This window comes from Nomascus leucogenys, chromosome 4 (assembly GCF_006542625.1).
Source record: "Nomascus leucogenys isolate Asia chromosome 4, Asia_NLE_v1, whole genome shotgun sequence".
NCBI lineage: Eukaryota > Metazoa > Chordata > Mammalia > Primates > Hylobatidae > Nomascus > Nomascus leucogenys.
Genome location: NC_044384.1, coordinates 69,651,954 through 69,676,548, shown reverse-complemented (window position 1 = coordinate 69,676,548; position 24,595 = coordinate 69,651,954). Strand labels below are relative to the sequence as shown.

Below are 24,595 nucleotides of genomic sequence, written 5' to 3'. Positions count from 1 at the left end.
CGAGCCCAACAGTGACTTTTGTTTCTTTTTTTCCCTGTTCCCTTTTCTTTTCATGGTGGAAAAGGCCGGACAGGGATGCGTTGCAAAAGCAGTGATCTAGCTTATCTTGCCACCACCCAGGATGACCCAGGATGTGGGTTCTCCTTGAATGAATCTTTGGCAGTCTGCCAGCCTGACATGGTCTGTCTCCTTCTTTGGTCTGAGCTTGCCCACTGCTTAGAAAGGGCCATTGGCAGTTCTGGCAGGGAGTTTTCCCAACATTGAGAAGGTGACATTTTTACTCCCCGGTGCAGTCTGCACCTCTGATCTGTGGTCAGCAGACAGGACAGAGGCACTCAGTAGGCAGAGCTCAGAGGACAGCACTCAGTCCCGGCAGAAGGCTCAACGTCCAGCTCTGCACCCACCCTGTGTGACCACAAGCAGGCTCCATGACCTTGTGGGTCAGTCTCCTCACCCTGTTCAGGAGGAATTGTACTACCAACCTGTTTGGAAATTTGTGAGGATCACCGCGTTACTCATGTAAGGTCTTTGGAAAGTGTCATGTTACTGTTTATTAACTGCTTGTTGGTGGCCTGGCTGACCCACATCCTTTATGAAAACCAGAACCCCTCAGCAGGTGTGGGTGTCTGTGCAGCCTGAGACCCTTGTGTGAACAGCCTTCTGGCAGCTGTTTTTTCCCCTTGGCACAATCAGTGCCTCCTGTCCCCAGGCATTGCTTTCTCTGCTGGGTGCTGGGTGCTCCACTGTTTTCCTACACCTCAGTTGTCTACAGGTGTATGTCTGTTCTGGAATCTAGCTGAGGTGGCATCGATAGCAGTTCTGCTGTGGCACTGCCCTTCTTCTTAGGTTGTCTTTTGAGAGCAAGAGAGGTCCCTTCACATACCCCAAGAACTTACCTGCATTTGCCCACATAGTCTCCATTTAGAAAATGGGAAAAGTCACGTCTGCCTTCCTGCCTGGGGTGTAAGAGGTAAGTTTCTTGTTGAAATCGGAGCAGAAAAATATGACCAATTCTATACCCATTGAAGACATGTATGAGAAATTAAAACAATTCTTTTTTTTATATATACTTTTAAGTTTTAGGGTACATGTGCACAACGTGCAGGTTTGTTACATATATATACATGTGCCATATTGGTGTGCTGCACCCGTTAACTCCTCATTTAACATTAGGTATATCTCCTAATGCTATCCCTACCCCCTCCCCTGACCCCACAACAGGCCCCAGGGTGTGATGTTCCCCTTCCTGTGTCCATGTGTTCTTATTGTTCAATTCCCACCTATGAGTGAGAACATGTGGTGTAAAACAATTCTTTATGGACTGTACCTCATATAAATTCCTAGAATTAAGTTCTAAAAAACAATTCAAGGAGGACATAATAATTTTCTATAAATTAGAAAATTCTATACTGTGCAATTAAATAAAATGGCAGCATAGCTTTGAAACTAAAATCAGATAAGGTAAATTGAAGTATGTGATGAATAAAAATACCATAAATTCTGACCAATATGATTTCAAAATATGATATGGTAGATTAACATTGAAATTGCAATAAATAAAATTAGCCACCATAAGAGGTTAATAGAGAAAAAATATGATTATTGCAATAGACACAGGAAACTCATGGAATAACATTCATCATATATTTACAGGACAACTACCTTATAAACTTTAAATGACTTATTGCAACCATCTGAATTAATGTTGCTTAAACAGCATGTATCTTGGCTGGTTAAAAACCAGATAAGAATTTCCATAACATTAATTTATTTATAACACCGTATTGGGTGTGAACCTATCATAAAGTTCACCCAACTATAAAGGTATACAATTGATGATTTATTAAATTGACAGTGTGTAGCCATCACCATGATCTAACTTAAAAATGTTTCTCTCACTGAAGTTCTCTCTTGCCCATGTCAATCCCTACTCCCATCTCCAGCCCTAAGCAATACCGCTCTGATATTCTCTCTGTATAAATTTCCCATCTGTGTAATAGAAATGGAATCATACCATATATTATATTGGGGTCTGACTTCTTTCATTTAGGTACTATTTTTGAAGTTAATTGGTGCTTTAGCATGTGCCAGTTATGTGTTTTCCTTTTCATTGCTTCATAGTCCATTGTGTGGATATATAAACAGTGTTTATTCATTCATCAGTTGATGGACATTTAATTATTTCTGTTTTTTTGTATTATGAAAAATGCTGCTTTGAGCATTCATAATACAGTCATGTAATGTATGATAACATTTTGGTCAATGATGGATAGCATGTATGATGGCAGTCCCATAAGATTATGGTAGACTTTAAAAATTCCTATCACCTAGTGTCTTGTAGCTGTCACAAGTGTGTAGTGTAACACATTACACAGGCATCAGTGATGATGCCGATGGAAAGGAATCTACTGGTTTTCCAGTTACGTTAAAGTACTGTATAGAACATACAACTATGTGCAGTATATAATACTTGGTAGTGAAAATAAATGACTGTGTTCCTGGTTTATGTATTTACTGTGCTATACTTTCTATAATTATTTGAGAATATATTCCATCTGCATATTAAAACAAACCACTTATCTGTAAAACAGCCTCAAGTAGGCCTTTGAGGATGTATGCTAGAAGGTGTTGTTATCATAAGAGATGACAGCACTATGTGTGTTTCTGCCCCTTCCAGTGGGACAACATGTGGAGTCGGAAGGCAGTGACATTGATGATCCTAATCCTGTGTAGGTCTAGGCTGATGTGTGTGTCTGAGCCTCAGCTGTTAACAAAAAAAGTTTAAAATTTAAAACTTAAATTTTGAAATAGAAAAAATATAGAATAATATTTTAAAAATTTGCACAGTTGTACAATATGTTTATGTTTTGAGGTAAGTGGTATTACAAAACAGTTGTTTTTAAAATTGTTAAAGTTTATAAATTTTAAATGTTACAGTAGGCTAAGGTTAATTGTTGAATAAATAAAAATATATTTCTATAAATTTAGGGTAGTCTAAAGATACAAAGTTCATAAAGTCTATAGTAGTGTGCAGTAAGGTCCTAGGCCTTCACATTCACTCACCGAATCACCCAGAGCAATGTCCAGTCCTGTAAGCTCTGTTCATGGTAAAGTGCCCTATACAGATGTACTAATTTTTATATTTTACACCATATCTTATTGTAGCTTTCCTATATTTAGATTTTAGATATATAAATGCTTACCGTTTTGTTACCTTTGCCTGCAGTATTCAGTACAGTTACATGTTGTACAGTTTGAAGCCCAGAGCAATTGGCTGTATCATACAGCCTAGGTTTTTAGGGGGCTATGCCATCCAGGTTTATGTAAGTGCACTCTATCATGTCTGCGTGATTACTGCATCACTTAATGATGCATTTCTCAGAACACATCACTGTCGTTAAGAGACACATGTCTGTACAAATGACTTTGGAGAATATGCTTTCAGTTCACTTGGAGCATTCCTGGGTGTGGATTTGCCGGACCAAATGGTAAGTTCAAATTTAATTTTTTTTAAGAAACAAGAAAGCTATCTTCTAAATTAGCTGTGCCAATGTACATTCCTGCCATGCTGCATAGTACCAATTTCATTGTACACTGTATGGTAAGCCCCAGCATGTAAGAAATAAATAAAGTAACACATATAAAGATTAGTATAAAGCAAATGAGATTATTATTGTTGTTATTGTCTTTGTCAGATTCTCAAAATAATTAAGAATATATATATATTTTGTTTTGTTTTATTTTATTATTATTATATTTTAAGTTTTAGGGTACATGTGCACAATGTGCAGGTTTGTTACATATGTATACATGTGCCATGTTGGTGTGCTGCACCCATTAACTCGTCATTTAGCATTAGGTATATCTCCTAACGCTATCCCTCCTCCCCTTCCCCCCACCCCACAACAGTCCCTGGAGTGTGATGTTCCCCTTCCTGTGCCCGTGTGTTCTCATTGTTCAATTCCCACCTATGAGTGAGAACATGTGGTGTTTGGTTTTTTGTCCTTGGCAATAGTTCGCTGAGAATGATGGTTTCCAGTTTCATCCATGTCCCTACAAAGGATATGAACTCATTTTCTATGGCTGCATAGTATTCCAGGGTGTATATGTGCCACATTTTCTTAATCCACTCTATCATTGTTGGACATTTGGGTTGGTTCCAACTCTTTGCTATTGTGAATAGTGCCGCAATAAACATACGTGTCCATGTGTCTTTATAGCAGCATGATTTATAATCCTTTGGGTATATACCCAGTAATGGGATGGCTGGGTCAAATGGTATTTCTAGTTCTAGATCCCTGAGGAATCGCCACACTAACTTCCACAATGGTTGAACTAGTTTACAGTCACACCAACAGTGTAAAAGTGTTCCTATTTCTCTACATCCTCTCCAGTAACTGTTGTTTCCTGACTTTTTAATGATCGCCATTCTAACTGGTGTGAGATGGTATCTCATTGTGGTTTTGACTTGCATTTTTCTGATGGCCAGTGATGATGAGCATTTTTCATGTGTTTTTTGGCAGCATAAATGTCTTCTTTTGAGAAGTGTCTGTTCATATCCTTCACCCGCTTTTTGATGGGATTGTTTGTTTTTTTTCTTGTAAATCTGTTTGAGTTCATTGTAGATTCTGGATATTAGCCCTTTGCCAGATGAGTAGGTTGCGAAATTTTTCTCCCATTTTGTAGGTTGCCTGTTCACTCTGATGGTAGTTTCTTTTGCTGTGCAGAAGCTCTTTAGTTTAATTAGATCCCATTTGTCAATTTTGGCTTTTGTTGCCATTGCTTTTGGTGTTTTAGACATGAAGTCCTTGCACATGCCTATGTCCTGAATGATATTGCCTAGGTTTTCTTCTAGGATTTTTATGGTTTTAGGTGTAACATGTAAGTCTTTAATCCATCTTGAATTAATTTTTGTATAAGGTGTAAGGAAGGGATCCAGTTTCAGCTTTCTACATATGGCAAGCCAGTTTTCCCAGCACCATTTATTAAATAGGGAATCCTTTCCCCATTGCTTGTGTTTGTCAGGTTTGTCAAAGATCAGATGGTTGTAGATATGTGGCATTATTTCTGAGGGCTCTGTTCTGTTCCATTGATCTCTATATCTCTGTTTTGGTACCAGTACCATGCTGTTTTGGTTACTGTAGCCTTGTAGTATAGTTTGAAGTCAGGTAGCGTGATGCCTCCAACTTTGTTCTTTTGGCTTAGGATTGACTTGGCGATGTGGGTCTTTTTTGGTTCCATATGAACTTTAAAGTAGTTTTTTCCAATTCTGTGAAGAAAGTCATTGGTAGCTTGATGGGGATGGCATTGAATCTATAAATTACCTTGGGCAGTATGGCCATTTTCACGATATTGATTCTTCCTACCCATGAGCATGGAATGTTCTTCCATTTGTTTGTATCCTCTTTTATTTCATTGAGCAGTGGTTTGTAGTTCTCCTTGAAGAGGTCCTTCACATCCCTTGTAAGTTGGATTCCTAGGTATTTTATTCTCTTTGAAGCAATTGTGAATGGGAGTTCACTCATGATTTGGCTCTCTGTTTGTCTGTTATTGGTGTATAAGAATGCTCGTGATTTTTGTACATTGATTTTGTATCCTGAGACTTTGCTGAAGTTGCTTATCAGCTTAAGGAGATTTTGGGCTGAGACAGTGGGGTTTTCTAGATATACAATCATGTCATCTGCAAACAGGGACAATTTGACTTCCTCTTTTCCTAACTGAATACCCTTTATTTCCTTCTCCTGCCTAATTACCCTGGCCAGAACTTCCAACACTACGTTGAATAGGAGCGGTGAGAGAGGACATCCCTGTCTTGTGCCAGTTTTCGAAGGGAATGCTTCCAGTTTTTGCCCATTCGGTATGATATTGGCTGTGGGTTTGTCAATAGATAGCTCTTATTATTTTGAGATACATCCCATCAATACCTAATTTGTTGAGAGTTTTTAGCATAAAGCGTTGTTGAATTTTGTCAAAGGCCTTTTCTGCATCTATTGAGATAATCATGTGGTTTTTGTCTTTGGTTCTGTTTATATGCTGGATTACGTTTATTGATTTGTGTATGTTGAACTAGCCTTGCAACCCAGGGATGAAGCCCACTTTATCATGGTGGATAAGCTTTTTGATGTGCTGCTGGATTCGGTTTGCCAGTATTTTACTGAGGATTTTTGCATCAGTGTTCATCAAGGATATTGGTCTAAAAGTCTCTCTTTTTGTTGTGTCTCTGCCAGGCTTTGGTATCAGGATGATGCTGGCCTCATAAAATGAGTTAGTGAGGATTCCCTCTTTTTCTATTGATTGGAATAGTTTCAGAAGGAATGGTACCAGCTCCTCCTCGTACCTCTGGTAGATTTCGGCTGTGAATCCATCTGGTCCTGGACTTTTTTGGTTGGTAAGCTATTGATTATTGCCACAATTTCAGAGCCTGTTATTGGTCTATTCAGAGATTCAACTTCTTCCTGGTTTAATCTTGGGAGAGTGTATGTGTCGAGGAATTTATCCATTTCTTCTAGAATTCCTAGTTTATTTGCGTAGAGGTGTTTGTAGTATTCTCTGATGGTAGTTTGTATTTCTGTGGGATCGGTGGTGATATCCCCTTTATCATATTTTTTATTGTGTCTATTTGATTCTTCTCTCTTTTCTTCTTTATTAGTCTTGCTACTGGTCTATCGATTTTGTTGATCTTTTCAAAACACCAGCTCCTGGATTCATTAATTTTTTGAAGGGTTTTTTGTAGCTCTATTTCCTTCAGTTCTGCTCTGATTTTAGTTCTTAGCCTCTGCTAGCTTTTGAATGTGTTGCTGTTGCTTTTCTAGTTCTTTTAATTGTGATGTTAGGGTGTCAATTTTGGATCTTTCCTGCTTTCTCTTGTGGGCATTTAGTGCTATAAATTTCCCTCTACAGACTGCTTTGAATGTGTCCCAGAGTTCCTGGTATGTTGTGTCTTTGTTCTCATTGGTTTCAAAGAACATCTTTATTTCTGCCTTCATTTCGTTATGTACCCAGTAGTCATTCAGGAGCAGGTTGTTCAGTTTCCATGTAGTTGAGCAGTTTTGAGTGAGGTTCTTAATCCTGAGCTCTAGTTTGATTGCACTGTGGTCTGAGAGACAGTTTGTTATAATTTCCGTTCTTTTACATTTGCTGAGGAGTGCTTTACTTCCAACCATGTGGTCAATTTTGGAATAGGTGTGGTGTGGTGCTGAAAAAAATGTATATTCTGTTGATTTGGGGTGGAGAGTTCTGTAGATGTCTATTAGGTCTGCTTGGTGCACAGTTGAGTTCAATTCCTGGGTATCCTTGTTAACTTTCTGTTTCGTTGATCTGTCTAAAGTTGACAGTGGGGTGTTAAAGTCTCCCATTATTATTGTGTGGGAGTCTAAGTCTCTTTGTAGGTCTCTAAGGACTTGCTTTATGAATCTGGGTGCTCCTGTATAGGGTGCATATATATTTAGGATAGTTAGCTCTTCTTGTTGAATTGATCCCTTTACCATTATGTAATGGCCTTCGTCTCTTTTGATCTTTGTTGGTTTAAAGTCTGTTTTATCAGAAACTAGGATTGCAACCCCTGCCTTTTTTTGTTTTCCATTTGCTTTGCAGATCTTCCTCCATCCCTTTATTTTGAGCCTATGTGTGTCTCTGCACATGAGATGGGTTTCCTGAATACAGCACACTGATGGGCCTTGACTCTACCCAATTTGCCAGTCTGTGTCTTTTTTTTTTTTTTTTATACTTTAGGTTTTAGGGTACATGTGCAGAATGTGCAGGTTTGTTACATATGTATCCATGTGCCATGTTGATTTCCTGCACCCATTAACTCGTCATTTAGCATTAGGTATATCTCCTAATGCTGTCCCTCACCCCTCCTCCCACCCCACAACAGTCCCCGGAGTGTGATGTTCCCCTTCCTGTGTCCATGAGTTCTCATTGTTCAATTCCCACCTATGAGTGAGAACATGCAGTGTTTGGTTTTTTGTCCTTGCGATAGTTTACTGAGAATGATGTTTTCCAGTTTCATCCATGTCCCTACAAAGGACACGAACTCATCATTTTTTATGGCTGCATAGTATTCCATGGTGTATATGTGCCACATTTTCTTAATCCAGTCTATCGTTGTTGGACATTTGGGTTGGTTCCAACTCTTTGCTATTGTGAATAGTGCCGCAATAAACATACGTGTGCATGTGTCTTTATAGCAGCATGATTTATAGTCCTTTGGGTATATACCCAGTAATGGGATGGCTGGGTCAAATGGTATTTCTAGTTCTAGATCCCTGAGGAATCGCCACACTGACTTCCACAATGGTTGAACTAGTTTACAGTCCCACTAACAGTGTAAAAGTGTTCCTGTTTCTCCACATCCTCTCCAGCACCTGTTTCCTGCTTTTTTAATGATGGCCATTCTAACTGGTGTGAGATGGTATCTCACTGTGGTTTTGATTTGCATTTCTCTGATGGCCAGTGATGATGAGCATTTCTTCATGTGTTTTTTGACTGCATAAATGTCTTCTTTTGAGAAGTGTCTGTTCATATCCTTTGCCCACTTTTTGATGGGGTTGTTTGTTTTTTTCTTGTAAATTTGTTTGAGTTCTTTGTAGATTCTGGATATTAGCCCTTTGTCAGCTGAGTAGGTTGCAAAAATTTTCTCCCATTCTGTAGGTTGCCTATTCACTCTGATGGTAGTTTCTTTTGCTGTGCAGAAGCTCTTTAGTTTAATGAGATCCCATTTGTCAATTTTGGCTTTTGTTGCCATTGCTTTTGGTGTTGTAGACATGAAGTCCTTGCCCACGCCTATGTCCTGAATGGTATTGCCTAGGTTTTCTTGTAGGATTTTAATGGTTTTTGGTCTAACATTTAAGTCTTTAATCCATCTTGAATTAATTTTTGTATAAGGTGTAAGGAAGGGATCCAGTTTCAGCCTTCTACATATGGCTAGCCAGTTTTCCCAGCACCATTTATTAAATAGGGAATCCTTTCCCCATTTCTTGTATTTGTCAGGTTTGTCAAAGATCAGATAGTTGTAGATATGCGGCATCATTTCTGAGGGCTCTGTTCTGTTCCATTGATCTATGTCTCTGTTTTGGTACCAGTACCATGCTGTTTTGGTTACTGTAGCCTTGTAGTATAGTTTGAAGTCAGGTAGCGTGATGCCTCCAACTTTGTTCTTTTGGCTTAGGATTGACTTGGCGATGTGGGCTCTTTTTTGGTTCCATATGAACTTTAAAGTAGTTTTTTCCAATTCTGTGAAGAAAGTCATTGGTAGCTTGATGGGGATGGCATTGAATCTATAAATTACCTTGGGCAGTATGGCCATTTTCACGATATTGATTCTTCCAACCCATGAGCATGGAATGTTCTTCCATTTGTTTGTATCCTCTTTTATTTCATTGAGCAGTGGTTTGTAGTTCTCCTTGAAGAGGTCCTTCACATCCCTTGTAAGTTGGATTCCTAGGTATTTTATTCTCTTTGAAGCAATTGTGAATGGGAGTTCACTCATGATTTGGCTCTCTGTTTGTCTGTGATTGGTGTACAAGAATGCTTGTGATTTTTGTACATTGATTTTGTATCCTGAGACTTTGCTGAAGTTGCTAATCAGCTTAAGGAGATTTTGGGCTGAGACAATGGGGTTTTCTAGATATACAATCATGTCATCTGCAAACAGGGACAGTTTGACTTCCTCTTTTCCTAATTGAATACCCTTTTTTTCCTTCTCCTGCCTGATTGCTCTGGCCAGAACTTCCAACACTATGTTGAATAGGAGCAGTGAGAGAGAGCATCCCTGTCTTGTGCCAGTTTTCAGAGGGAATGCTTCCAGTTTTTGCCCATTCAGTATGATATTGGCTGTGGGTTTGTCGTAGATAGCTCTTATTATTTTGAGATACATCCCATCAATACCTAATTTATTGAGAGTTTTTAGCATGAAGGGTTGTTGAATTTTGTCAAAAGCCTTTTCTGCATCTATTGAGATAATCATGTGGTTTTTGTCTTTGGTTCTGTTTATATGCTGGATTACATTTATTGATTTGTGTATGTTGAACCAGCCTTGCATCCCAGGGATGAAGCCCACTTGATTATGGTGGATAAGCTTTTTGATGTGCTGCTGGATTCGGTTTGCCAGTATTTTATTGAGGACTTTTGCATCAATGTTCATCAAGGATATTGGTCTGAAATTCTCTTTTTTGGTTATGTCTCTGCCAGGCTTTGGTATCAGGACAATGCTGGCTTCATAAAATGTGTTAGGGAGGATTCCCTCTTTTTCTATCGATTGGAATAGTTTCAGAAGGAATGGTACCAGTTCCTCCTTGTACCTCTGGTAGAATTCAGCTGTGAATCCATCAGGTCCTGGACTCTTTTTGGTTGGTAATCTATTGATTATTGCCACAATTTCAGAACCTGTTATTGGTCTATTCAGAGATTCAACTTCTTCCTGGTTTAGTCTTGGGAGGGTGTATTTGTCAAGGAATTTATCCATTTCTTCTAGATTTTCTAGTTTATTTGCATAGAGGTGTTTGTAGTATTCTCTGATGGTAGATTGTATTTCTGTGGGATCGGTGGTGATATCCCCTTTTTCATTTTTTATTGCATCTATTTGATTCTTCTCTCTTTTCTTCTTTATTAGTCTTGCTAGCAGTCTATCAATTTTGTTGATCTTTTCAAAAAACCAGCTCCTGGATTCATTAATTTTTTGAAGGGCTTTTTGTGTCTCTATTTCCTTCAGTTCTGCTCTGATTTTAGTTATTTCTAGCCTTCTGCTAGCTTTTGAATGTTTTTGCTCTTGCTTTTCTGGTTCTTTTAATTGTGATGTTAGGGTGTCAATTTTGGATCTTTCCTGCTTTCTCTTGTGGGCATTTAGTGCTATAAATTTCCCTGTACACACTGCTTTGAACGTGTCCCAGAGATTCTGGTATGTTGTGTCTTTGTTCTCGTTGGTTTCAAAAAACATCTTTATTTCTGCCTTCATTTCATTATGTACCCAATAGTCATTCAGGAGCAGGTTGTTCAGTTTCCATGTAGTTGAGCGGTTTTGAGTGAGTTTCTTAATCCTGAGTTCTAGTTTAATTGCACTGTGGTCTGAGAGACAGTTTGTTATAATTTCTGTTCTTTTACATTTGCTGAGGAGAGCTTTACTTCCAACTATGTGGTCAATTTTGGAATAGGTGTGGTGTGGTGCTGAAAAAAATGTATATTCTGTTGATTTGGGGTGGAGAGTTCTGTAGATGTCTATTAGGTCCACTTTGTGTAGAGCTGAGTTCAATTCCTGGATATCCTTGTTAACTTTCTGTCTCGTTGATCTGTCTAATGTTGACAGTGGGGTGTTAAAATCTCCCATTATTATTGTGTGGGAGTTTAAGTCCCTTTGTAGGTTACTCAGGACTTGCTTTATGAATCTGGGTGCTCCTGTGTTGGGTGCATATATATTTAGGATAGTTAGCTCTTCTTGTTGAATTGATCCCTTTACCATTATGTAATGGCCTTCTTTGTCTCTTTTGATCTTTGTTGGTTTAAAGTCTATTTTATCGGAGACTAGGATTGCAACCCCTGCCTTTTTTTGTTTTCCATTTTCTTGATAGATCTTCCTCCATCCCTTTATTTTGAGTCTATGTGTGTCTCTGCACGTGAGATGGGTTTCCTGAATACAGCACACTGATGGGTCCTGACTCCTTATCCAGTTTGCCAGTCTGCGTCTTTTAATTGGAGCATTTAGCCCATTTACATTTAACATTAATATTGTTATGTGTGAATCTGATCCTGTCGTTATGATGTTAGTTGGTTATTTTGCTCATTAGTTGATGCAGTTTCTTCCTAGCCTCGATGGTCTTTGCAATTTGGCATGTTTTTGCAGGGGCTGCTACCGGTTGTTCCTTTCCATGTTTAGTGCTTCCTTCAGGAGCTCTTTTAGGGCAGGCCTGGTGGTGACAAAATCACTCAGCGTTTGCTTGTCTGTAAAGTATTTTATTTCTCCTTCACTTATGAAGCTTAGTTTGGCTGGATAGGAAATTCTGGGTTGAAAATTCTTTTATTTAAGAATGTTGAATATCGGCCCCCACTCTCTTCTGGCTTGTAGAGTTTCTGCCGAGAGATCAGCTGTTAGTCTGATGGGCTTCCCTTTGTGGGTAACCCGACCTTTCTCTCTGGCTGCCCTTAACATTTTTTCCTTCATTTCAACTTTGGTGAATCTGACAATTAGGTGTCTTGGAGTTGCTCTTCTCGAGGAGTATCTTTGTGGCGTTCTCTGTATTTCCTGAATCTGAATGTTGGCCTGCCTTGCTAGATTGTGGAAGTTCTCCTGGATAATATCTTGCAGAGTGTTTTGCGACTTGGTTCCATTCTCCCCGACATTTTCAGGTACGCCAATCAGACGTAGGTTTGGTCTTTTCACATAGTCCCAAATTTCTTGGAGGCTTTGTTCATTTCTTTTTATTCTTTTTTCTCTAAACTTCCCTTCTCGCTTCATTTCATTCATTTCATTTTCCATCAGCGATACCCTTTCTTCCAGTTGATCGCATCTGCTACTGAGGCTTCTGCAATCTTCGCGTAGTTCTTGAAACTTGGCTTTCAGCTCCATCAGCTCCTTTAAGCCCTTCTCTCCATTGGTTATTCTAGTTATCCATTCTTCTAATTTTTTTCAAAGTTTTTAACTTGTTTGCTATTGTTTTGAATTTCCTCCCGTAGCTCAGAGTAGTTTGATCATCTGAAGCCTTCTTCTCTCAACTCGTCAAAGTCATCCTCCATCCAGCTTTGTTCCGTTGCTGGTGAGGAACTGCATTCCTTTGGAGGAGGAGAGGTGCTCTGCTTTTTAGAGTTTCCAGTTTTTCTGCTCTGTTTTTTCCCCATCTTTGTGGTTTTATCTACTTTTGGTCTTTGATGATGGTGATGTACAGATGGGTTTTTGGTGTGGATGTCCTTGCTGTTTGTTAGTTTTCCTTCTACCAGACAGGACCCTCAGCTGCAGGTCTGTTGGAGTTTACTAGAGGTCCACTCCAGACCCTGTTTGGCTGGGTGTCAGCAGCGGTGGCTGCAGAACAGCGGATTTTCATGAGACCACAAATTCAGCTGTCTGATAGTTCCTCTGGAAGTTTTGTCTCAGAGGAGTACCCGGCCGAATGAGGTGTCAGTCTGTCCCTACTGGGGGGGTGCCTCCCAGTTAGGCTGCTCAGGGGTGAGGGACCCACCTTAGGAGGCAGTCTGACCGTTCTCAGATCTCCAGCTGCGTGCTGGGAGAACCACTACTTTCTTCAAAGCTGTCAGTCAGACAGGGACATTTAAGTCTGTGGAGGTTCCTGCTGACTTTTTGTTTGTCTGTGCCCTGCCCCCAGAGGTGGAGCCTACAGAGGCAGGCAGGCCTCCTTGAGCTGTGGTGGGCTCCACCCAGTTCGAGCTTCCTGGCTGCTTTGTTTACCTAAGCAAGCCTGGGCAATGGCGGGCGCCCCTCCCCCAGCCTCGCTGCCGCCTTGCAGCTTGATCTCAGACTGCTGTGCTAGCAATCAGTGAGACTCCGTGGGCATAGGACCCTCTGAGCCAGGTGCGGGAAACAATCTCCTAGTGTGCCGTTTTCCAGGCCCCCTGGAAAAGCGCAGTATTAGGGTGGGACTGACCCGATATTCCAGGTGCCGTCTGTTACCCCTTTCTTTGACTAGGAAAGGGAACTCCCTGACCCCTTGCGCTTCCCGAGTGAGGCAATGCCCCGCCCTGCTTCTTCGGCTCGCGCACAGTGCGCTTCACCGACTGTCCTGCACCCACTGTTTGGCACTCCCTAGTGAGATGAAACTGGTACCTCAAGCAGAAATGCAGAAATCACCCATCTTCTGTGTCGCTCGGGCTGGGAGCTGGAGACCGGAGCTGTTCCTATTCGGCCATCTTGGCTCCACCCAGTCTGTGTCTTTTAATTGGAGCATTTAGCCCATTTACATTTAAAGTTAATATTGTTATGTGTGTGAATTTGGTCCTGTCATTATGATGTTAGCTGGTTATTTTGCTCGTTAGTTGATGCAGTTTCTTCCTAGCCTTGATGGTCTTTACATTTTGGCATGTTTTTGCAGTGGCTGGTACTGGTTGTTCCTTTCCATGTTTATTGCTTCCTTCAGGAGCTCTTTTATAGGGCAGGCCTGGTGGTGACAAAATCTCTCAGCATTTGCTTGTCTGTAAAGTATTTTATTTCTCCTTCACTTATGAAGCTTAGTTTGGCTGGATACGAAATTCTGGGTTGAAAATTCTTTTCTTTAAGAATGTTGAATATTGGCCCCCACTGTCTTCTGACTTGCAGAGTTTCTGCCGAGAGATCCGCTGTTAGTCTGATGGGCTTCCCTTTGTGGGTAACCGACCTTTCTCTCTGGCTGCCCTTAACATTTTTTCTTTATTTCAACTTTGGTGAATCTGACAATTATGTGTCTTGGAGTTGCTCTTCTCAACTCCAAGAGCGTTCTCTGTATTTCCTGAATGTGAATGTTGGCCTGCCTTGTTAGATTGGGGAAGTTCTCCTGGATAATATCCTTTAGAGTGTTTTCCAACTTGGTTCCATTCTCCCCGTCACTTTCAGGTACACCAATCAGACGTAGATTTGGTCTTTTCACATGGTCCCATATTTCTTGGAGGCTTTGTTCATTTCTTTTTATTATTTTTTCTCCAAACTTCCCTTCTCACTTCATTTCATTCATTTCGTCTTCCATCACTGATACCCTTTCTTCCAGGTGATCGCATCAGCTCCTGAGGCTTCTGCATTCTTCACGTAGTTCTCGAAACTTGGCTTTCAGCTCCATCGGCTCCTTTAAGCACTTCTCTGCATTGGTTATTCTAGTTATGCATTCATCTAATTTTTTTTCACAGTTTTTAACTTCTTTGCCATTGGTTTGAATTTCCTCCTGTAGCTCGGAGTAGTTTGATCGTCTGGAGCCCTCTTCTCTCAACTCGTCAAAGTCATTCTCCGTCCAGCTTTGTTCCATTGCTGGTGAGGAGCTGCATTCCTTTCAAGGAGGAGAGGCGCTCTGCTTTTTAGAGTTTCCAGTTTTTCTGCTCTGCTTTTTCCCCATCTTTGTGGTTTTATCTACTTTTGGTCTTTGATGATGGTGACGTACAGATGGGTTTTTGGTGTGGATGTCCTTGCTGTTTGTTAGTTTTCCTTCTAACAGACAGGACCCTCAGCTGCAGGTCTTTTGGAGTTTGCTAGAGATCCACTCCAGACCCTGTTTGCCTGGGTATCAGCAGCGGGTGGCTGTAGAATAGCGGATCTTGGTGAACTGCAAATGCTGCTGCCTGATCATTCCTCTGGAAGTTTTGTCTCAGAGGTGTACCCAGCCATGTGAGGTGTCAGTCTGCCCCTACTGGGGGGTGCCTCCCATTTAGGCTGCTTGGGGGTCAGGGACCAACTTGAGGAGGCAGTCTGCCCATTCTCAGATCTCCAACTGCAGTCTGGGAGAACCACTACTCTCTTCAAAGCTGTCAGACAGGGACATTTAAGTCTGCAGAGGTTACTGCTGTCTTTTCGTTTGTCTGTGCCCTGCCCCCAGAGGTGGAGCCTACAGAGGCAGGCACGTCTCCTTGAGCTGTGGTGGGCTCCACCCAGTTTGAGCTTCCCGGCTGCTTTGTTTACCTAATCAAGCCTGGGCAATGGCAGGGCGCCCCTCCCCCAGCCTCGCTGCCGCCTTGCAGTTTGATCTCAGACTGCTCTGCTAGCAATCAGCGAGACTCCGTGGGCATAGGACCCTCAGAGCCAGGTTCGGGTTATAATCTCCTGGTGTGCCGTTTTTTAAGCCCGTTGGAAAAGCACAGTATTAGAGTAGAAGTGACCCGATTTTCCAGGTGCTGTCTGTCACCCCTTTCTTTGACTAGGAAAGGGAACTCCCTGACCCCTTGCCCTTCCTGAGTGAGGCAATGCCTTGCCCTGCTTCAGCTCGCACTCAGTGTGCTGCACCCACTGTCCTGCACCCACTGTCTGGCACTCCCTAGTGAGATGAACCCGGTACCTCAGATGGAAATGCAGAAATCACCTATCTTCTGCGTCACTCACCTGGCAGCTGTAGACCGGAGCTGTTCCTATTCAGCCATCTTGGCTCCACCCCAAGAATATATTTTTATTAAATGTGCTTGGCAACATAGCTGAAAACAGCATTAGTAGTTATATACTTTTATCAGTAACAAAGACATAAATTTTCAGGGAGAAAAACACTTGTAATAACAGTGTCAGAATTAACATACAAATTCTGCAAGACATTTTTGGCAGTTTAATTGGGGCAGTGTTTTGTAGACAAATGAACAACTTAAGTAAGGGGAATCAACAAAACTTGGGTTTCAAAAGTTATCTGGGTTTAGAGTGTGAAACTTCGTCGGAGGACACACACGTTGCGTGAATGAGATGCCTCGGTGTGTGTGGACAGGTTGGAGGTACAGCATAATGGTGGCTTCCTCCAGAAAGGGACATTTGGGGTAGCACCAATGGCTCCTGTCTCACCATGGATTCATTCCACCTAGACAACACAGCCTGATGTGGCATGGACATGAATGGAGGTTAAATGGACAGTAGCTGAGAGGATCAGCCCTGACAAGGGCCAAGGTGAAAGACCTGGGAGTCTCTTCAGGTGCAAAGTCTTCAGTTGAAAAAAGGAGGTGGTCACAGGAGATACTGAGCTGGATCAATAAAGTGCAGGAGAGAGAGTTGTTGGCCCTGGGGAGCGAGTAGTATGGACCCTTAAGTTTTCTTCTCCCTCCATTAATTTCTCTTCCAATGCAGACTTCAGTCATAGACTTCTCAGCTGCCTTGAGGGATTGGATGAGCCTTGGCCAACTCTTGAAGGTAAAGGAAAGCACCTAGCAAGATTGGCATCTGGGCTTGGCTGTGCATGTTTTCTATTCTGGGAAAATTTACATAACACAATATTTATTTTAACCTTTTAACCAATGTGTGCACTCAGTGGCGTTCAATATATTCACAGTGTTGCATAACCAACACTACTATCTACCCCTGAAATTTTGATTATTGCTAACAAAACCTTGAAGACAGTAAGCAATATACTTCCTTTCCCCCTATTTCCAGCCCATGGTAATTTCTTTTTCTTTTCTTTCTTTCTTTTTTTTTTAGGAAACAATAAAATCACTTTAATATGCTACTTTTCATTTTGAAGTCATTACAGTATCATTTGCAAAACTCAACAAGGAAAGATGCCTGTGGATGGCCGTGTTCTGGGAGTCACTGAGATGAGGTGCTGCCTGCTTTCACCCAACCTGATCTGGGGCTCAGACAGCTACAGGCCCGAGTGGCTGGGAGGTTTGGAGGGAACCAGGTTTAGCTGTGATGAAAGCACCTTGCTGTGGGCTGGGAGGTGGGAGTGCAGGGCAGCCTGGGCTCCCCTGGCCCCATACTCAGATCAGCAAGTGCCCAGCGGAGGCCACATGGCCCCAGCACCAACCAGTGTAGGGTCTGTGGGTCCCAGCATTTCCACATCCTGAAAAGTGACACGTGAACTGTTTCCTAGGCAAGTTCTCTTCCACCATGTTCTGGATGAGGTCCGTGAGCTCCTTCCAGTTTCACAAAGAATGTGCAGAAGGTGGAAAGAGTGAGGGACGCAGGCCCAGCTGCAGCTGCACTCAGGCCCCTCAGTCATAAAGTCCGGGTGAGGGGCTGGATAGGCGCTGACAGGAAAGCAGCCCCTGTTCCTCTTCCTTAGCCAGGTTCTCACATGTCCCTGAGGAACTAGAGAGGAACGCCTCTGGGAAGCCCAGCCAGGGCCAACCGGAAGGGCCTTTTGGTGAAGTCTGACATCCTACATTAGTTTCTCTGGACCTGGGTGAGAACCAGCCCCCAGGGGAAGGACTGTTTTGCCAGCGCCAACTCTCCAGCTGGGCTGTTGGTTCCCATTGCCTCCCGTCATGGATACAGAAAAGCAGCCAGGCTATTCCAAGTGGAGTAAATACAGAGCTGGCTGAGGCAGGGCCAGCTGAGGTGCAAACTCCATGGGGTTTACTGTCACTCCGCCAGTCATCTGTCCAGGCCTCAGCTTCACACACAGGGAAACAGAAGGAATGCACCTACTCACTGGGCGTCACACTGCTCCCGCTCACAGCCACCGCCTGCATCGAGGCAACATGCAGGGGGGAGCTTGGTTCCAGGAGGTGTCTGTAAACTTATGTCCTGGGGTGGGCCACTGCAGATGGCCTGTCCTTGCCTTCTCATCACCAAATCCCCATTTTTGGTGCTGACACAGAGGTCTAGATGTTAAAATCGCTAATGTTTTCACAAGACCCACAAAGAGGGAGGGTCCGGGCACATTTTTTCTTTCTGTATCACCCTGGAATTATGGGCAAATTTCCCCAAAAACCATGTGTACTGTGATTGTACGTATTGGGGTGGATATATTAGACTAGGGGGCCGCAGATGGGTGGGGAAAATCTTTTATGTGAGGTATTCCTCTAAGCAATTCTTGACAACTCTTCTCCTCCCTTCTGGAAGCTTCTGGCACTGGATGTGGAGACATGGCATGTCAGGGGTGCAGGTCAAGACCACACGTGCTTGGCACAGTGTACAGAACTTGGCTGGGCTGTGGGTGAGTGAGCATATGCGGGAGGGCCCTTGGCTTTGGCCACCGAATGCCCCTTGCTGGCTAGTCAGCCAGGACCCCTGCCCCTCCCACTCACACATTAGGCAAGCTCTTCACAGATCCTGCGTGTGTCCTCAGGCACCGTCATGGAGTAGCCCACGGTCCTGGAGTCTGTGAAGGTCTCATGGTCGTTGCCACCTGGTATGATTTTGTCTCCATAGAAATAAATGGCCTTATAACTGTCGTTTTTCACATGTCACAGGCAATACCTCTTGCCCCATCCATCAGGAAAGACATCAAAGCTGACCTGGCTTCCCATGAAAAACATGAGGCCTTCTCCTGCAAACTCTTTCCTTGATCTGCTACAAGTTTTTCTCTTACATTTTCTTTGTTATTGAATTCGTAGAACTCAATGCATTCTTCTTGGCTGCAGCTTCTTCCAAATAGGGGACATGTTTAATATCCCATTTCAGAATTCAGTGAAAGTACCCCTCTCCTTCAGGAGTTTAATTTTTGCATTGTAGCTCAGGCAGTAGTTGATGAAATCTTGGATTAGGACCTCACCCAGGTGACTTTGAATATTCCATTTACATGAGCATTTCCCATCTTTGTATGCTACCAAGCCATTTTTTGGAAATGCATAATCATATTTTTCAACCACATCACTTCCCAGTTGCTCCTGCACTTCCTCAAAGTCTAACCTGCCTACCACTCCGATTTTGATCTTCTGCCTCAATTTTTGTAGGAAGTCATCCATTTCTTTGGTAATTTTCTGCTGCGGGGTGGTCAGGGTCCCATCAACGTCCAAAAGGCAGAGCACTGGGCCGGGTGCTGCCATGTCCCCAGTTTCCAACTGCACCTTACAAGACTGGTTGGCACTAGCCCATGGTAATTTCTATCCCATCTTCTCTGTGTATGCATTTGATTATTCTAGGCACTTGATTTTAGTAGAATCCTACAATATTCCTTTTGTGTCTGACTTATTTCATTAGGCACAATGTTTTCAGTATCCATCCACATTGTATCATATACCAAAATTGTGTTTTACAAATGGATGATGTACCATTGCATGTATATACCACTTTGTTTTTATACATTCATTTGTTCATTGATAGTTGGATTATTTCCATCTTTTGGCCCTTGTGAATAGTGATGCTATCAACATTCGTATACAAAGATCTGTCTGAGTTCTGTTTGCCATTCTTTTTGGTATATACCTACTAGTAGAATTCCTGGGTCCAATGGTAGTTCTATGTTTAACCTTTGGAGCAACTGCAAACTGTTTTTCACAGTGATTGCAACTGTATACATTTCTACCAGCAATGTATCACAGTTACAATTTCTTGTTTTCCTTTAAACACTTATTTTAAACTTATTTTCCTTTAAAAAAATTATCCGGCCAAGCCCAGTGGCTCACGCCTGTAATCCCAGCACTTTGGGAGGCCAAGGTGGGTGGATCACGAGGTCAGGAGATCGAGACCATCCTGGCTAACGCAGTGAAACCCCATCTCTACTAAAAAATAGAAAAAAAATTAGCCAGGCCTGGTGGCGGGCACCTGTAGTCCCAGCTACTTGGGAGGCTGAGGCAGGAGAATGGCGTGAACCCAGGAGGCGGAGCTTGCAGTAAGCCAAGATCGTGCCAGTGCACTCCAGCCTAGGCGATAGAGCAAGACTCTGTCTCAAAACAAAACAAAACATAATTATCCTAAGGCCAGGCACAGTGGCTCACACCTGTAATCCCAACACTTTGGGAGGCTGAGGCGGGTGGATCACGAGGTCAGGGGTTCAAGACCAGCCTGGCCAAGATGCTGAAACCATGTCTCTTCTAAATGTACAAAAATTAGCTGGGCGTGGTGGCACGTGCCTGTAATCTCAGCTACTTCGGAGGCTGAGGCAGGAGAATCGCTTAAACCCGGGTGCCAGAAGTTGCAGTGAGCCAAGATCAAGCCACTGCACTCCAGCCTGGGCAATAGAGCAAGACTTCGTCTAAAAAAAAAGAAAATTATCCTAGTAGGTGTATATTGGTACCTATTTGTGCTTTTCACTTGCATTTCCCTAATGACTAATGATGCCGAGCAGCTTTTCTTCTGCTGGGTATACCTCCTTTAGAGACTTATATATTCAGGTACTTTGCCCGTTTTTAGAGTTGTCTTTTGTCTTTTGTTTGTTGTTGTAGATTTTTAGGAATTTCAGAATATAGTCTAATTTTTAATCTCTTACAAGATGTATAATTTGCAAATATTTCTCTCTTTGTTTAGAACTTTAGATGTACAAACTTCCTTAATTTGTATAAAATTGATTTTTTCTATTTATTTATTATATTTTAAGTTCTGGGATAAAAATTGATTTTTTAACCATTGCCTTATTTTTAGTGTCATATTCATTAAAAGGTTGCTAAATTCACTGCTATGAAATCATATCCCAATATTTTCTTCTGAGAGTTTTATAATTTTAGCTCTTATATTTAGGTCTCTGACACATTTTGAGTTAATTTTTATGTGGTGTAAAGTAAGCATTCAGTTTCTTTATCTGAATGAGAATGTGCAGTTTTACCAACATCATTTGCTGAAGAGGCTTTCCATTTTCCGTTGTATATTTATGGCACTTTGTTGACGATCACTTGGCTGTATATGTATGCATTTAATTCTGGGCCCTCTATCAATCCCAGTGGTCCTCATGGGTGCCCTAATTCTAGGACCATACTTTTTGAGTATGTGTAACTGTATTGTACATTTCAATCTCATAAATGTGTGTCCTCCAACACTATTCTTTTACAATGTTATTATTGAATATTTGAGACCCCTGGAAAATTCATTCAAAATTGAGGGTTTTCTTATCCATTTTTGCAAACATGGTTGTCAGCAGTTTGACAGGGGTTGTGATGCATCTGTACATCACTTTGTATAGTATTGCACTTGAATGATGTTTAGTTTTCCTGTCCATGAATACAGGATGCCTTTCTACTTATTTATATCCTCTTTTCTTTCAGCAATGTTTTGTTCTTATTGAGGTATAAGTATTTTGCTTCCTTGGTTAGCTATCTTACTAAGTATGTAATCATTTTACATGTTACTGTAAATGGAATTACATATGCAGTTTTCTTACTGGACTGTTCATTGTTGGTGTATATTAACACAGCTGCCATTTGAGTGTCAACCTTATGCTCTGCAACTTTGAACTTGTTAACACTAATAGCATTTTTATAGATTATTTCATATTTTCTATATATAAGAAGGTAGAGAAGTTATTGGCTTCTTATCTATTTTCTCAAGATATGAAATGTATATTGCTACTGTACAGTTAAATTCATACTCCCTACTGAATGATGTCCTTCCAAATGGCCTAGATTGTTCAAAAAATAATTTGTCTTCTTATTCCACAATTTGTAGTTTTAGTTCTTTCTTCATGATGATGTCTTTGTTTTTTCCCTTTTAGTAATATGTAGTATTTCTCATTCTGTTCTGCACACCAAGGCTCCCTGTTAGCTAGTAACTGGAAGAATATGGCAATGTCTGTTTTGTTTCTGCTTTAACATCATTAATGACCTTTTAAAGGAAGCCTGACCTTCCTTTTAACATGGCTTCCTTCTTTTCCTGAGACGGAAATGTGTACTCATGAGCTCATGTCATGTGAGAGCCTGTTGCTTTTGCTTCTCCTCAGATCATGAGTTTTCCCAAATATCTAATGACAATGGCTGTGTCTAGGTCCATTTATCTACCAAAACATGATTCCTAATCATATTTTTGTGTATTACCCAGAATTCTCTACTTACAGACATATCAATAATATACTTTCACCCAACCCATTGCCCTCCTCAGAGGTAAGAGATGCCCAAAATGGTTCTCCTGTCGCTTCATCCTGAGCACTGCTCCAGGGCTGGGCTGTGCTCATCTCCGTAGCTGGGCAATGGGCTCAGGCAGAGCCACTTACATTTGGGAGGAATAAGTCATATGAGATAATAGTGAATCATGAGTTTAGAACACCAAGATAATATAGCAGGTCATTCTCCTCTCCAGGTAAACTGGTGTTCATCCCATTGGACCAGGTATCTGTGGATTTTTTGTCAGATTAGTGGTTCATTTCGTAGACAGCAAGCACTTTAAAAAAAATTTTTTTGGAAGTAGCCACTGCATGGAATCAGGATGTCACCAAAAGCATTTTTGACACCTAGAGCTATTTGATTCCTTCAAAACCAAGTTTAGGCTAAGCTGAAGTGGTTATTTTTGGACAAACAGGTCTGTGTTATGGAATCAGCCCTGACTTGGAAGCTTATCTCCTGGGTTTGAAAGCAGCTCTGAATCTTGCTAAGTTATAAGACCTGAGACCTTAGGCAAGTCAGTTCACCTCTAATTGACCTTGCTGACCATACACAACGCACACTTTACTTTTAGTATCCCATTCAATCCTCACTACAAACCTCACCTAAGTTGTGGTAGTTTCCTGTCCAGACTCCTTAGATGGAGAAACTGAGGTGCTAAATGAATGTGCCCAAACTTGCAGGCTCCTAAGTGAAGGAGACAAGATGTGAACCTAGACATGTGGCCCCAAGGCTGATGCAGTGAGTTGTTGAACTGCAGTTATCACACTGGGAAGGGTGGCTCTCAACCCTGCCATGAGTTACAACCATAGGTGGCCCCCTCACTCGTGTGTCCTAGATTTCTGTGAGTCTGCAGACATCCCAAGCACTGGCTGTGATTACAGGGTGGCCGCAGTAATCACATAGCTTAGGGCAGACATCAGTGAATGTAACTGTATCACTGGGCATAGCCATTGGTGTGGGCAGTACAGAGAGGGCCCAGATACTCCTCATGCCATGGCCAGGTCACAAGTTCTGGCCACTGGGAAGCAGCACTGAGAGACTTTCATGAACTTCTTTCAGTGCTGAGGACACTCCTCAGCAGTTGGCCCCAAACAGGTAAGATTGAAGAAATATTTTTGAAACAGTAGAGTGTATTATCACCAAAAGACCTAGGAGTGATCAAATCCTGCAAGCTACACATAAGGCACAATGACAAATAAGGCAGCAAAGGGCCATTTGGTGATTAGTTCACCAAACTTGTTGCAACTGTTTGTACTGCAGAGTTAAAACATACCAGTATTCAACCCACATCTCTCCTGAAATAAACTGTCCAACATTAGCTGGCCAGAACAAGCACAGATGTTCTTCATGCTCAATTAATATGCATACATGACAAAGAAAAGGAGGTCTGGATGAAAAAATAGTGTGTTATTAATAATGGTTATTTTAAAGGATATAATTTCAGTGTTTCTAATTCTGTCATTGGTTAGAACAAAGGATTAGTGAATAAATACAATAGACTGTTTTGCCTGGAATTTAATCCAATCTGTCTATTAAACTTTGCTTTTATTCAAGTGCAAAATCCTAAAACACATAATAACTGCAGTGACAGCCAATGTGGATCCATAGACATAAAAATGGTCTTGGGACATAAATCTTACAAGCTAATATTGTTTTACGGGGTTTAGAAAACCATTTAGCTGGGTTTCAAAACCAGCAGTGTGAGTAATGGGATTCTCATCAAATTACAGCATGTACTTCAGTACTGTTTGTAGACTGACTTATTCTTGTTGCCTTAAGTTGCCATTAGCAAAATGCCAGGGACTCAGTTTCTCACTCCTTTCATGCTCCTCTTTCTTGCCTGTCTTTTCATGAGGAAAAATTTTCTAGCACAGTCCAAGCTGTGCTTTTAACCAAACACATCCACACACACAGTCCTATTGTCTACATTCAGCGGAGCTCCCTGAATAAATCATGAACAGAAGCATCTATGACCGACAGTTGCTCTCTGTCCTTCTAGCCTCTCAGGATTTTCCAGCTCATGAGGGCAGAGGAGATGAAGAGAGGCCGATTGATGTGAGGGTGAGGTTGCCTTGCTTTCCCTAAAATAGGCATGTTCCTTTCTTGGTTGCTTTTTCAGTTAACTTTACATGTAAAAAAAATAATGTGCATTATAGGTATTAAATACTGTTTTCTGGGGTTGTGGAAGAAGAGATCTTAGCAACTGATATGTAATCCAAAATGACATTTACATATGATGGCCTCAGGTTATAGA

At 41.6% G+C, this 24,595-nt stretch overlaps 1 long non-coding RNA gene and 1 pseudogene across 1 annotated transcript in view; one reads left to right on the top strand and one right to left on the bottom strand.

Moving 5' to 3' along the window:
* The window catches only part of LOC115834761, an 83,828-nt gene that overhangs the window by 44,757 nt on the left and 14,476 nt on the right, over positions 1–24,595 (top strand). The window contains exons 5-7 of the long non-coding RNA XR_004029662.1: positions 16,718–16,780; positions 17,066–17,186; positions 24,341–24,402. This is a non-coding gene — a long non-coding RNA (uncharacterized LOC115834761). The remainder of the gene's footprint in view (positions 1–16,717; positions 16,781–17,065; positions 17,187–24,340; positions 24,403–24,595) is intronic.
* Positions 17,175–19,822, bottom strand: LOC115834759 (annotated as a pseudogene).